Genomic DNA, 13,651 nt, shown 5'->3' with positions numbered 1-13,651 from the left:
GATACAGTAAACCTGATGTGAAGCATCGGAATCTAATACTGGACTCACAGGAGAGGTTGAAATCATTGAAAGTTAGAGTGTCAGTCCTCTTGTACTTAAGTTGGCATTGTGCCTTTGTATTAAACTAGGATGCAAATTCTGTGTTTCAGCGTCAATAAGAAGGTCCAAGGGATACAGTAAACCTGAAGTGAAGCATCGGAATCTATAACTGGACTCAGAGGAGAGGTTCAAATCATAGAATGTGATAGTGTCAGTCCTCTTGTACTTATGTCGGCATTGTGCCTTTTGTATTAAATTCGGATGCGATTACTGTGTTTCATCGTCAATAAGAGGGTCCAAAGGATACAGTGAACCTGAAGTGAAGCATCGGAATCTAAATCTGGACTCACAGGAGGGGTTTCAAATCATAGAAAATTAGAGTGTCAGTCCTCTTGTACTTAAGTCGGCATTGTGCCTTTTGTATTAAATTCGGATGCAATTTCTGTGTTTCATCGTCATTAAGAAGGTCCAAGGGATACAGCAAACCTGAAGTGAAGCATCGGAATATAAAACTGGACTCACAAAAGAGGTTCAAATCATAGAAAGTTAGAGTGTCAGTCCTCTTGTACTTAAGTCGGCATTGTGCCATTTGTATTAATTTCGGATGCTATTTCTGTATTTCATCGTTAATAAGAAGGTCCAACGGATACAGTAAACCTGAAGTGAAGCATCGGAATCTAAAAGTGGACTCACAGGAGAAGTTCAAATCATAGAAAGTTAGAGTGTCAGTCCTCTTGTACTTAAGTCAGCATTGTGACTATTGTATTAAATTCGGATGCAATTTCTGTGTTTCATCGTTAATTAGAAGGTCCAAGGGATGCAGTAAACCTGAAGTGAAGCATCGGAGTCTAAAACTGGACTCACAGGAGAGGTTCAAGTCATATAATGTTAGAGTGTCAGTCCTCTTGTACTTAAGTCGGCATTGTGACTTTTGTATTAAATTCGGATGCAATTTCTGTGTTTCATCGTCAATAAGAAGGTCCAAGGCATACAGTAAACCTGAAGTGAGGCATCGGAATCTAAAAGTGGACTCACAGGAGAGGTTCAAATCATACAAAATTAGAGTGTCAAGCAACTTGTACTTAAATCGGCATTGTGCCTTTTGTATTAAATTCGGATGCAATTTCTGTGTTTCATCGTTAATACGAAGGTCCAAGGGAACTGTAAACCTGACGTGAAGCATCGGAATCTAAAACTGGATTCACAAGAGAGGTTCAAATTATAGAAAGTTAGAGTGTCAGTCCTCTTGTACTTAAGTCGGCATTGTGCCGTTTGTATTACATTCGGATGCAATTTCTGTGTTTCATCGTTAATAAGAAGGTCCAAGGGATACAGTAATTCTGAAGTGAAACATCAGAATCTAAAACTGGACTCACAGGAGAGGTTCAAATCATAGAAAGTTAGAGTGTCAGTCCTTTTGTACTGAAGTCGGCATTGTGCCTTTTGTGTTAAATTCGGATGCAATTTCTGTGTTTCATCGCCAATATGAAGGTCCAAGGGATACAGTAAACCTGAAGTGAAGCATAGGAATCTAAAACTGGACTCACAGGAGAGGTTCAATTCATAGAAAGTTAGAGTGTCAGTCCTCTTGTACTTAAGTCGGCATTGTGCCTTTTGTATTAAATTCAGATACAATTTCTGTGTTTCATCGTTAATAAGAAGGTCCAACGGATACAGTAAACCTGAAGTGAAGCATCGGAATCTAAAACTGGACTCACAGAAGAGGTTCAAATCATAGAAAGTTAGAGTGTCAGTCCTCTTGTACTTAAGTCGGCATGGTGCCTTTTGTATTACATTCGGATGCAATTTCTGTGTTTCATCGTTAATAAGAAGGTCCAAGTGATACAGTAAACCTGAAGTGAAGCATCGGAATCTAAAACTGGACTCACAGGAGAGGTTCAAATCATTAAAAGTAAGAGTGTCAGTCCTCTTGTACGTGAGTCGGCACTGTGCCTTTTGTATTAAATTCGGATGCAATTTCTGTGTTTCATCGTTATTAGGAAGCTCCAAGGGATACAATAAACCTGAAGTGATGCATCGGAATTCAAAACTGTACTAACAGGAGAGGTTCAAATCATAGAAATTTAGAGTGTCAGTCCTCTTGTACTTATGTCGGCATTTTGACTATTGTACTAAATTTGGATGCAATTTCTGTATTTCATCGTCAATAAGAACGTCCAAGGGATACAGTAAACCTGAAGTGAAGCATCGGATTCTAAACCTGGACTCACAGGAGAGGTTCAAATCATAGAAAGTAAGAGTGTGAGTCCTCTTGTACTTAAGTCTGCATTGTGCCTTTTGTATTAATTTCGGAAGCAATTTCTGTGTTTCATCGTCAATAAGAAGGTCCAAGGGATACAGTAAACCTGAAGTGAAGCAGCGGAATCTAAAACTGGAATCACAAGAGATGTTCAAATCATAGAAAGTTAGAGTGTCAGTCCTCTTGTACTTAAGTCGGCATTGTGCCTTTTGTATTAAATTCGGATGCAATTTCTGTGTTTCATCGTTAATTAGAAGGTCCAAGGGATGCAGTAAACCTGAAGTGAAGCCTCGGAGTCTAAAACTGGACTCACAGGAGAGGTTCAAGTCATATAATGTTAGAGTGTCAGTCCTCTTGTACTTAAGTCGGCATTGTGCCATTTGTATTAAATTCGGATGCAATTTCTGTGTTTCATCGTCAATAAGAAGGTCCAAGGCATACAGTAAACCTGAAGTGAGGCATTGGAATCTAAAAGTGGACTCACAGGAGAGGTTCAAATCATACAAAATTAGAGTGTCAAGCAACTTGTACTTAAATCGGCATGTGCCTTTTGTATTAAATTCGGATGCAATTTCTGTGTTTCATCGTTAATACGAAGGTCCAAGGGAACTGTAAACCTGACGTGAAGCAACTGGATTCACAAGAGAGGTTCAAATCATAGAAAGTTAGAGTGTCAGTCCTCTTGTACTTAAGTCTGCATTGTGCCTTTTGTATTATATTCGGATGCAATTTTTGAGCTTCATCGTCAACAAGATGGTCCAAGGTATACAGTAAACCTAAAGTGAAGCATCGGAATCTAAAAGTGGACTCACAGAAGGGGTTGAAGTCATAGAAATTTAGAGTGTCACTCCTCTTGTACTTAAGTCGGCATTGTTAATTTTGTATTAAATTCGGATGCAATTTCTGTGTTTCCTCGTCAGTGAAAAGGTCCTAGGGATACAGTAAAACTGAAGTGAAGCATTGGAATCTAAAACTGGACTCACAGGAGAGGTTAAAATCATAGAAAGTTAGAGTGTCTGTTCTCTTGTACTTAAGTCGGCATTGTGCCTTTTGTATTAAATTCGGACACAATTTCTGTGTTTCATTGTTAATAAGAAAGTCAAAAGGATACAGTATACATGAAGAGAAGATAGGAATCTAAAACTGGACTCACAGAAGAGGATCAAATCATAGAGGGTTAGAGTGTCAGTCCTCTTGTACTTTAGTCGGCATTGTGCCTTTTGTTTTAAATTCGGATGCAATTATTGTGTTTCATCGTCAATAAGGAGGTCAAGGGATACAGTAAACCTGATGTGAAGCATCGGAATCTAATACTGGACTCACAGGAGAGGTTGAAATCATTGAAAGTTAGAGTGTCAGTCCTCTTGTACTTAAGTTGGCATTGTGCCTTTGTATTAAACTAGGATGCAAATTCTGTGTTTCAGCGTCAATAAGAAGGTCCAAGGGATACAGTAAACCTGAAGTGAAGCATCGGAATCTATAACTGGACTCAGAGGAGAGGTTCAAATCATAGAATGTGATAGTGTCAGTCCTCTTGTACTTATGTCGGCATTGTGCCTTTTGTATTAAATTCGGATGCGATTACTGTGTTTCATCGTCAATAAGAGGGTCCAAAGGATACAGTGAACCTGAAGTGAAGCATCGGAATCTAAATCTGGACTCACAGGAGGGGTTTCAAATCATAGAAAATTAGAGTGTCAGTCCTCTTGTACTTAAGTCGGCATTGTGCCTTTTGTATTAAATTCGGATGCAATTTCTGTGTTTCATCGTCATTAAGAAGGTCCAAGGGATACAGCAAACCTGAAGTGAAGCATCGGAATATAAAACTGGACTCACAAAAGAGGTTCAAATCATAGAAAGTTAGAGTGTCAGTCCTCTTGTACTTAAGTCGGCATTGTGCCATTTGTATTAATTTCGGATGCTATTTCTGTATTTCATCGTTAATAAGAAGGTCCAACGGATACAGTAAACCTGAAGTGAAGCATCGGAATCTAAAAGTGGACTCACAGGAGAAGTTCAAATCATAGAAAGTTAGAGTGTCAGTCCTCTTGTACTTAAGTCAGCATTGTGACTATTGTATTAAATTCGGATGCAATTTCTGTGTTTCATCGTTAATTAGAAGGTCCAAGGGATGCAGTAAACCTGAAGTGAAGCATCGGAGTCTAAAACTGGACTCACAGGAGAGGTTCAAGTCATATAATGTTAGAGTGTCAGTCCTCTTGTACTTAAGTCGGCATTGTGACTTTTGTATTAAATTCGGATGCAATTTCTGTGTTTCATCGTCAATAAGAAGGTCCAAGGCATACAGTAAACCTGAAGTGAGGCATCGGAATCTAAAAGTGGACTCACAGGAGAGGTTCAAATCATACAAAATTAGAGTGTCAAGCAACTTGTACTTAAATCGGCATTGTGCCTTTTGTATTAAATTCGGATGCAATTTCTGTGTTTCATCGTTAATACGAAGGTCCAAGGGAACTGTAAACCTGACGTGAAGCATCGGAATCTAAAACTGGATTCACAAGAGAGGTTCAAATTATAGAAAGTTAGAGTGTCAGTCCTCTTGTACTTAAGTCGGCATTGTGCCGTTTGTATTACATTCGGATGCAATTTCTGTGTTTCATCGTTAATAAGAAGGTCCAAGGGATACAGTAATTCTGAAGTGAAACATCAGAATCTAAAACTGGACTCACAGGAGAGGTTCAAATCATAGAAAGTTAGAGTGTCAGTCCTTTTGTACTGAAGTCGGCATTGTGCCTTTTGTGTTAAATTCGGATGCAATTTCTGTGTTTCATCGCCAATATGAAGGTCCAAGGGATACAGTAAACCTGAAGTGAAGCATAGGAATCTAAAACTGGACTCACAGGAGAGGTTCAATTCATAGAAAGTTAGAGTGTCAGTCCTCTTGTACTTAAGTCGGCATTGTGCCTTTTGTATTAAATTCAGATACAATTTCTGTGTTTCATCGTTAATAAGAAGGTTAAACGGATACAGTAAACCTGAAGTGAAGCATCGGAATCTAAAAGTGGACTCACAGGAGAAGTTCAAATCATAGAAAATTAGAGTGTCAGTCCTCTTGTACTTAAGTCTGCATTGTGCCTTTTGTATTATATTCGGATGCAATTTTTGAGCTTCATCGTCAACAAGATGGTCCAAGGTATACAGTAAACCTAAAGTGAAGCATCGGAATCTAAAAGTGGACTCACAGAAGGGGTTGAAGTCATAGAAATTTAGAGTGTCAGTCCTCTTGTACTTAAGTCGGCATTGTTAATTTAGTATTAAATTCGGATGCAATTTCTGTGTTTTCTCGTCAGTGAAAAGGTCCTAGGGATACAGTAAAACTGAAGTGAAGCATTTGAATCTAAAACTGGACTCACAGGAGAGGTTAAAATCATAGAAAGTTAGAGTGTCTGTTCTCTTGTACTTAAGTCGGCATTGTGCCTTTTGTATTAAATTCGGACACAATTTCTGTGTTTCATTGTTAATAAGAAAGTCAAAGGGATACAGTATAAATGAAGAGAAGATAGGAATCTAAAACTGGACTCACAGAAGAGGATCAAATCATAGAGAGTTAGAGTGTCAGTCCTCTTGTACTTTAGTCGGCATTGTGCCTTTTGTTTTAAATTCGGATGCAATTATTGTGTTTCATCGTCAATAAGGAGGTCAAGGGATACAGTAAACCTGATGTGAAGCATCGGAATCTAAAACTGGACTCACAGGAGAGGTTGAAATCATTGAAAGTTAGAGTGTCAGTCCTCTTGTACTTAAGTCGGCATTGTGCCTTTGTATTAAACTAGGATGCAAATTCTGTGTTTGATCGTCAATAAGACGGTCCAAGGGATACAGTAAACCTGAAGTGAAGCATCGGAATCTATAACTGGACTCAGAGGAGAGGTTCAAAACATAGAATGTGATAGTGTCAGTCCTCTTGTACTTATGTCGGCATTGTGCCTTTTGTATTAAATTCGGATGCGATTACTGTGTTTCATCGTCAATAAGAGGGTCCAAAGGATACAGTGAACCTGAAGTGAAGCATCGGAATCTAAAACTGGACTCACAGGAGGGGATTCAAATCATAGAAAATTAGAGTGTCAGTCCTCTTGTACTTAAGTCGGCATTTTGCCTTTTGTATTAAATTCGGATGCAATTTCTGTGTTTCATCGTCATTAAGAAGGTCCAAGGGATACAGAAAACCTGAAGTGAAGCATCGGAATATAAAACTGGTCTCACAAAAGAGGTTCAAATCATAGAAAGTTAGAGTGTCAGTCCTCTTGTACTTAAGTCGGCATTGTGCCATTTGTATTAAATTCGGATGCTATTTCTCTATTTCATCGTTAATAAGAAGGTCCAACGGATACAGTAAACCTGAAGTGAAGCATCGGAATCTAAAAGTGGACTCACAGGAGAAGTTCAAATCATAGAAAGTTAGAGTGTCAGCCCTCTTGTACTTAAGTCGGCATTGTGACTATTGTATTAAATTCGGATGCAATTTCTGTGTTTCTTCGTTAATAAGAAGGTCCAAGGGATACTGTAAACCTGACGTGAAACATCAGAATCTAAAACTGGACTCACAAGAGAGGTTCAAATCATAGAAAGTGAGAGTGTCAATCCTCTTGTACTTAAGTCGGCATTGTGAATTTTGTATTAAATTCGGATGCGATTTCTGTGTTTCATCGTTAATTAGAAGGTCCAAGGGATGCAGTAAACCTGAAGTGAAGCATCGGAATCTAAAACTGGACTCAGAGGAGAGGTTCAAATCATATAATGTTAGAGTGTCAGTCCTCTTGTACTTAAGTCGGCATTGTGACTTTTATATTAAATTCGGATGCAATTTCTGTGTTTCATCGTCAGTAAGAAGGTCCAAGGCATACAGTAAACCTGAAGTGAGACATCGGAATCTAAAAGTGGACTCACAGGAGAGGTTCAAATCATACAAAGAGTGTCAAGCAACTTGTACTTAAGTCGGCATTGTGCCTTTTATATTAAATTCGGATGCAATTTCTGTGTTTCATCGTTAATACGAAGGTCCAAGGGATACTGTAAACCTGACGTGAAGCATCGGAATCTAAAACTGGATTCACAAGAGAGGTTCAAATCATAGAAAGTTAGAGAGTCAGTCCTCTTGTACCTAAGTCGGCATTGTTAATTTTGTATTAAATTCGGATGCAATTTCAGTGTTTCCTCGTCAGTGAAAAGGTCCAAGGGATACAGTAAACCTGAAGTGAAGCATTGGAATCTAAAACTGGACTCACAGGAGAGGTTAAAATCATAGAGAGTTAGAGTGTCTGTTCTCTTGTACTTAAGTCGGCATTGTGCCTTTTGTATTAAATTCGGACACAATTTCTGTGTTTCATTGTTAACAAGAAGCTCCAAGGGATACAGTATACCTGAAGAGAAGATCGGAATCTAAAACTGGACTCACAGAAGAGGATCAAATCATAGAGAGTTAGAGTGTCAGTCCTCTTGTACTTTAGTCGGCATTGTGCCTTTTGTTTCAAATTCGGATGCAATTATTGTGTTTCATCGTCAATAAGGAGGTCAAGGGATACAGTGAACCTGATGTGAAGCATCGGAATCTAAAACTGGACTCACAGGAGAGGTTGAAATAATTGAAAGTTAGAGTGTCAGTCCTCTTGTACTTAAGTCGGCATTGTGCCTTTGTATTAAACTCGGATGCAAATTCTGTTTTTCATCGTCAATAAGAAGGTCGAAGGGATACAGTAAACCTGAAGTGAAGCATCGGAATCTATAACTGGACTCACAGGAGAGGTTCAAATCATAGAATGTGAGAGTGTCAGTCCTCTTGTACTTATGTCGGCATTGTGCCTTTTGTATTAAATTCGGATGCAATTTCTGTGTTTCATCGTCAATAAGAGGGTCCAAAGGATACAGTCAACCTGAAGTAAATCATCGGAATCTAAAACTGGAATCACAGGCCAGGTTCAAATCTTAGAAAATTAGAGTGTCAGTCCTCCTGTACTTTAGTCGGCATTGTGCCTTTTGTATTAATTTCGGTTCCAAATTTCTGTGATTCGTCGACTATAAGATGGACCAAGGTATACAGTAAACCAGAAGTGAAGCATCGGACTCTAAAAGTGGACTCACAGGAGAGATTAAAATCATACAAAGTTAGAGTGTCAGTCCTCTTGTACTTAAGTCGGCATTGTGCCTTTTGTATTATATTCGGAAGCAATTTCTGTGTTTCATCGTTAATAAGAAGGTCCAAGGGATACAGTAAACCTGACGTGAAGCATCGGAATCTAAAACTGAACTCACAGGAGATGATCAAATCATAGAAAGTTAGAGTGTCAGTCCTCTTGTACTTAAGTCGGCATTGGGCCTTTTGTATTAACTTTGGATTCAATTTCTGAGTTTCATCGTCAATAAGAAGGTCCAAGGGATACAGTAAACCTGAAGTGAAGCATCGGAATCTAAAACTGGACTCACAGGAGGGGTTCAAATCATAGAAAATTAGAGTGTCAGTCCTCTTGTACTTAAGTCGGCATTGTGCCTTTTGTATTAAATTCGGATGCAATTTCTGTGTTTCATCGTCAATAAGAAGGTCCAAGGGATACAGTAAACCTGAAGTGAAGCATCGGAATATAAAACTGGACTCAGGAAAGAGGTTCAAATCATAGAAAGTTAGAGTGTCAGTCCTCTTGTACTTAAGTCGGCATTGTGCCATTTGTATTAAATTCGGATGCTATTTCTGTGTTTCATCGTTAATAAGAAGGTCCAACGGATACAGTAAACCTGAAGTGAAGCATCGGAATCTAAAAGTGGACTCACAGGAGAAGTTCAAATCACAGAAAGTTAGAGTGTCAGTTCTCTTGTACTTAAGTCGGCATTGTGCCTTTTGTATTACATTTGGATGCAATTTCTGTGTTTCATCGTTAATTAGAAGGTCCAAGGGACACAGTAAACCTGAAGTGCGGCATCGGAATCTAAAAGTGGACTCACAGGAGAGGTTCAAATCATACAAAGTTAGAGTGTCAAGCAACTTGTACTTATGTCGGCATTGTGCCTTTTGTATTATATTCGGATGCAATTTCTGTGTTTCATCGTTAATACGAAGGTCCAAGGGATACTGTAAACCTGACGTGAAGCATCGCAATCTAAAACTGGATTCACAAGACAGGTTCAAATCATAGAAAGTTAGAGTGTCAGTCCTCTTGTACTTAAGTCGGCATTGTGCCGTTTGTATTACATTCGGATGCAATTTCTGTATTTCATCGTTAATAAGAAGGTCCAAGGGATATAGTAATTCTGAAGTGAAACATCAGAATCTAAAACTGGACTCACAGGAGAGGTTCAAATCATAGAAAGTTAGAGTGTCAGTCCTTTTGTACTTAAGTCGGCATCGTGCCTTTTGTATTAAATTCGTATGCAATTTCTGTGTTTCATCGCCAATATGAAGGTCCAAGGGATACAGTAAACCTGAAGTGAAGCATAGGAATCTAAAACTGGACTCACAGGAGAGGTTCAATTCATAGAAAGTTAGAGTGTCAGTCCTCTTGTACTTAAGTCGGCATTGTGCCTTTTGTACTAGATTCGGATACAATTTCTGTGTTTCGTCGTTAATATGAAGGTCCAAGGGATACAGTAAACCTGAAGTGAAGCATCGGAATCTAAAACTGGACTCACAGGAGAGGTTCAAATCATAGAAAGTTAGAGTGTCAGTCCTCTTGTACTTATGTCTGCATTGTGCCTTTTGTATTATATTCGGATGCAATTTTTGAGCTTCAACGTCAACAAGATGGTCCAAGGTATACAGTAAACCTGAAGTGAAGCATCGGAATCTAAAACTGGACTCACAGAAGGGGTTGAAGTCATAGAAATTTAGAGTGTCAGAATTCTTGTACTTAAGTCGGCATTGTTAATTTTGTATTAAATTCGGATGCAATTTCTGTGTTTCCTCGTCAGTGAAAAGGTCCAAGGGATACAATAAACCTGAAGTGAAGCATTGGAATCTAAAACTGGACTCACAGGAGAGGTTAAAATCATAGAAAGTTAGAGTGTCTGTTCTCTTGTACTTAAGTCGGCATTGTGCCTTTTGTATTAAATTCGGACACAATTTCTGTGTTTCATTGTTAATAAGAACGTCCAAGGGATACAGTATACCTGAAGAGAAGATCGGAATCTAAAACTGGACTCACAGAAGAGGATCAAATCATAGAGAATAAAGAGTGTCAGTCCTCTTGTACTTTAGTCGGCATTGTGCCTTTTGTTTTAAATTCGGATGCAATTATTGTGTTTCATCGTCAATAAGGAGGTCAAGGGATACAGTAAACCTGATGTGAAGAATCGGAATCTAAAACTGGACTCACAGCAGAGGTTGAAATCATTGAAAGTTAGAGTGTCAGTCCTCTTGTACTTAAGTCGGCATTGTGCCTTTGTATTAAACTCGGATGCAAATTCTGTGTTTCATCGTCAATAAGAAGGTCGAAGGGATACAGTAAACCTGAAGTGAAGCATCGGAATCTATAACTGGACTCACAGGAGAGGTTCAAATCATAGAATGTGAGAGTGTCAGTCCTCTTGTACTTATGTCGGCATTGTGCCTTTTGTATTAAATTCGGATGCAATTTCTGTGTTTCATCGTCAATAAGAGGGTCCAAAGGATACAGTGAACCTGAAGTGAAGCATCGGAATCTAAAACTGGACTCACAGGCCAGGTTCAAATCTTAGAAAGTTAGAGTGTCAGTCCTCTTGTACTTAAGTCGGCATTGCGACTTTTGTATTAATTTCGGATACAATTTTTGTGTTTCATCGTCAATATGAAGGTCCAAGGGATACAGTAAACCTGAAGTGAAGCATCGGAATCTAAAACTGGACTCACAGGAGAGGTTCAAATCATAGAAAGTTAGAGTGTCAGTCCTCTTGTACTTTAGTCGGCATTGTGCCTTTTGTATTAATTTCGGTTCCAAATTTCTGTGCTTCGTCGACTATAAGATGGACCAAGGTATACAGTAAACCAGAAGTGAAGCATCGGAATCTAAAAGTGGACTCACAGGAGAGGTTCAAATCATAGAAAGTTAGAGTGTCAGTCCTCTCGTACTTAAGTCGGCATTGTGCCATTTGTATTAAATTCGGATGCTATTTCTGTGTTTCATCGTTAATAAGAAGGTCCAACGGATACAGTAAACCTGAAGTGAAGCATCGGAATCTAAAAGTGGACTCACAGGAGAAGTTCAAATCATAGAAAGTTAGAGTGTCAGTCCTCTTGTACATAAGTCGGCATTGTGACTATTGTATTAAATTCGGATGCAATTTCTGTGTTTCTTCGTTAATAAGAAGGTCCAAGGGATACTGTAAACCTGACGTGAAACATCGGAATCTAAAACTGGACTCACAAGAGAGGTTCAAATCATAGAAAGTGAGAGTGTCAGTTATCTTGTACTTAAGTCGGCATTGTGAAATTTGTATTAAATTCGGATGCAATTTCTGTGTTTCATCGTCAGTGAGAAGGTCCAAGGGATACAGTAAACCTGAAGTGAAGCATTGGAATCTAAAACTGGACTCACAGGAGATGTTCAAATCATAGAAAGTTAGAGTGTCAGTTCTCTTGTACTTAAGTCGGCATTGTGCCTTTTGTATTAAATTCGGATGCAATTTTTGTGTTTCATCGTTAATTAGAAGGTCCAAGGCATACAGTAAACCTGAAGTGAGGCATCGGAATCTAAAAGTGGACGCACAGGAGAGGTTCGAATCATACAAAGTTAGAGTGTCAAGCAACTTGTAGTTAAGTCGGCATTGTGCCTTTTGTATTAAATTCGGATGCAATTTCTGTGTTTCATCGTTAATAAGAAGGTCCAAGGGATACAGTGATTCTGAAGTGAAACATCAGAATCTAAAACTGGACTCACAGGAGAGGTTCAAATCATAGAAAGTTAGAGTGTCAGTCCTTTTGTACTTAAGTCGGCATTGTGCCTTTTGTATTAAATTCGGATGCAATTTCTGTGTTTCATCGCCAATATGAAGGTCCAAGGGATACAGTAAACCTGAAGTGAAGCATAGGAATCTAAAACTGGACTCACAGGAGAGGTTCAATTCATAGAAAGTTAGAGTGTCAGTCCTCTTGTACTTAAGTCGGCATTGTGCCTTTTGTATTATATTCGGATACAATTTATGTGTTTCATCGTTAATATGAAGGTCCAAGGGATGCAGTAAACCTGAAGTGAAGCATCGGAATCTAAAACTGGACTCACAGGAGTGGTTCAAATCATAGAAAGTTAGAGTGTCAGTCCTCTTGTACTTAAGTCTGCATTGTGCCTTTTGTATTATATTCGGATGCAATTTTTGAGCTTCACCGTCAACAAGATGGTCCAAGGTATACAGTAAACCTGAAGTGAAGCATCGGAATTTAAAACTGGACTCACAGAAGGGGTTGAAGTCATAGAAATTTAGAGTGTCAGTCCTCTTGTACTTAAGTCGGCATTGTTAATTTTGTATTAAATTCGGATGCAATTTCAGTTTTTCCTCGTCAGCGAAAAGGTCCAAGGGATACAGTAAACCTGAAGTGAAGCATTGGAATCTACAACTGGACTCACAGGAGAGGTTAAAATCATAGAGAGTTAGAGTGTCTGTTCTCTTGTACTTAAGTCGGCATTGTGCCTTTTGTATTAAATTCGGACACAATTTCTGTGTTTCATTGTTAACAAGAAGCTCCAAGGGATACAGTATACCTGAAGAGAAGATCGGAATCTAAAACTGGACTCACAGAAGAGGATCAAATCATAGAGAGTTAGAGTGTCAGTCCTCTTGTACTTTAGTCGGCATTGTGCCTTTTGTTTCAAATTCGGATGCAATTATTGTGTTTCATCGTCAATAAGGAGGTCAAGGGATACAGTGAACCTGATGTGAAGCATCGGAATCTAAAACTGGACTCACAGGAGAGGTTGAAATCATTGAAAGTTAGAGTGTCAGTCCTCTTGTACTTAAGTCGGCATTGTGCCTTTGTATTAAACTCGGATGCAAATTCTGTGTTTCATCGTCAATAAGAAGGTCGAAGGGATACAGTAAACCTGAAGTGAAGCATCGGAATCTATAACTGGACTCACAGGAGAGGTTCAAATCATAGAATGTGAGAGTGTCAGTCCTCTTGTACTTATGTCGGCATTGTGCCTTTTGTATTAAATTCGGATGCAATTTCTGTGTTTCATCGTCAATAAGAGGGTCCAAAGGATACAGTAAACCTGAAGTAAATCATCGGAATCTAAAACTGGACTCACAGGCCAGGTTCAAATCTTAGAAAATTAGAGTGTCAGTCCTCCTGTACTTTAGTCGGCATTGTGCATTTTGTATTAATTTCGGTTCCAAATTTCTGTGATTCGTCGACTATAAGATGGACCAAGG

This window comes from Schistocerca serialis, unplaced genomic scaffold (assembly GCF_023864345.2).
Source record: "Schistocerca serialis cubense isolate TAMUIC-IGC-003099 unplaced genomic scaffold, iqSchSeri2.2 HiC_scaffold_1331, whole genome shotgun sequence".
Classification (NCBI taxonomy): Eukaryota; Metazoa; Arthropoda; class Insecta; order Orthoptera; family Acrididae; genus Schistocerca; species Schistocerca serialis.
This window is presented reverse-complemented; position numbering follows the sequence as displayed.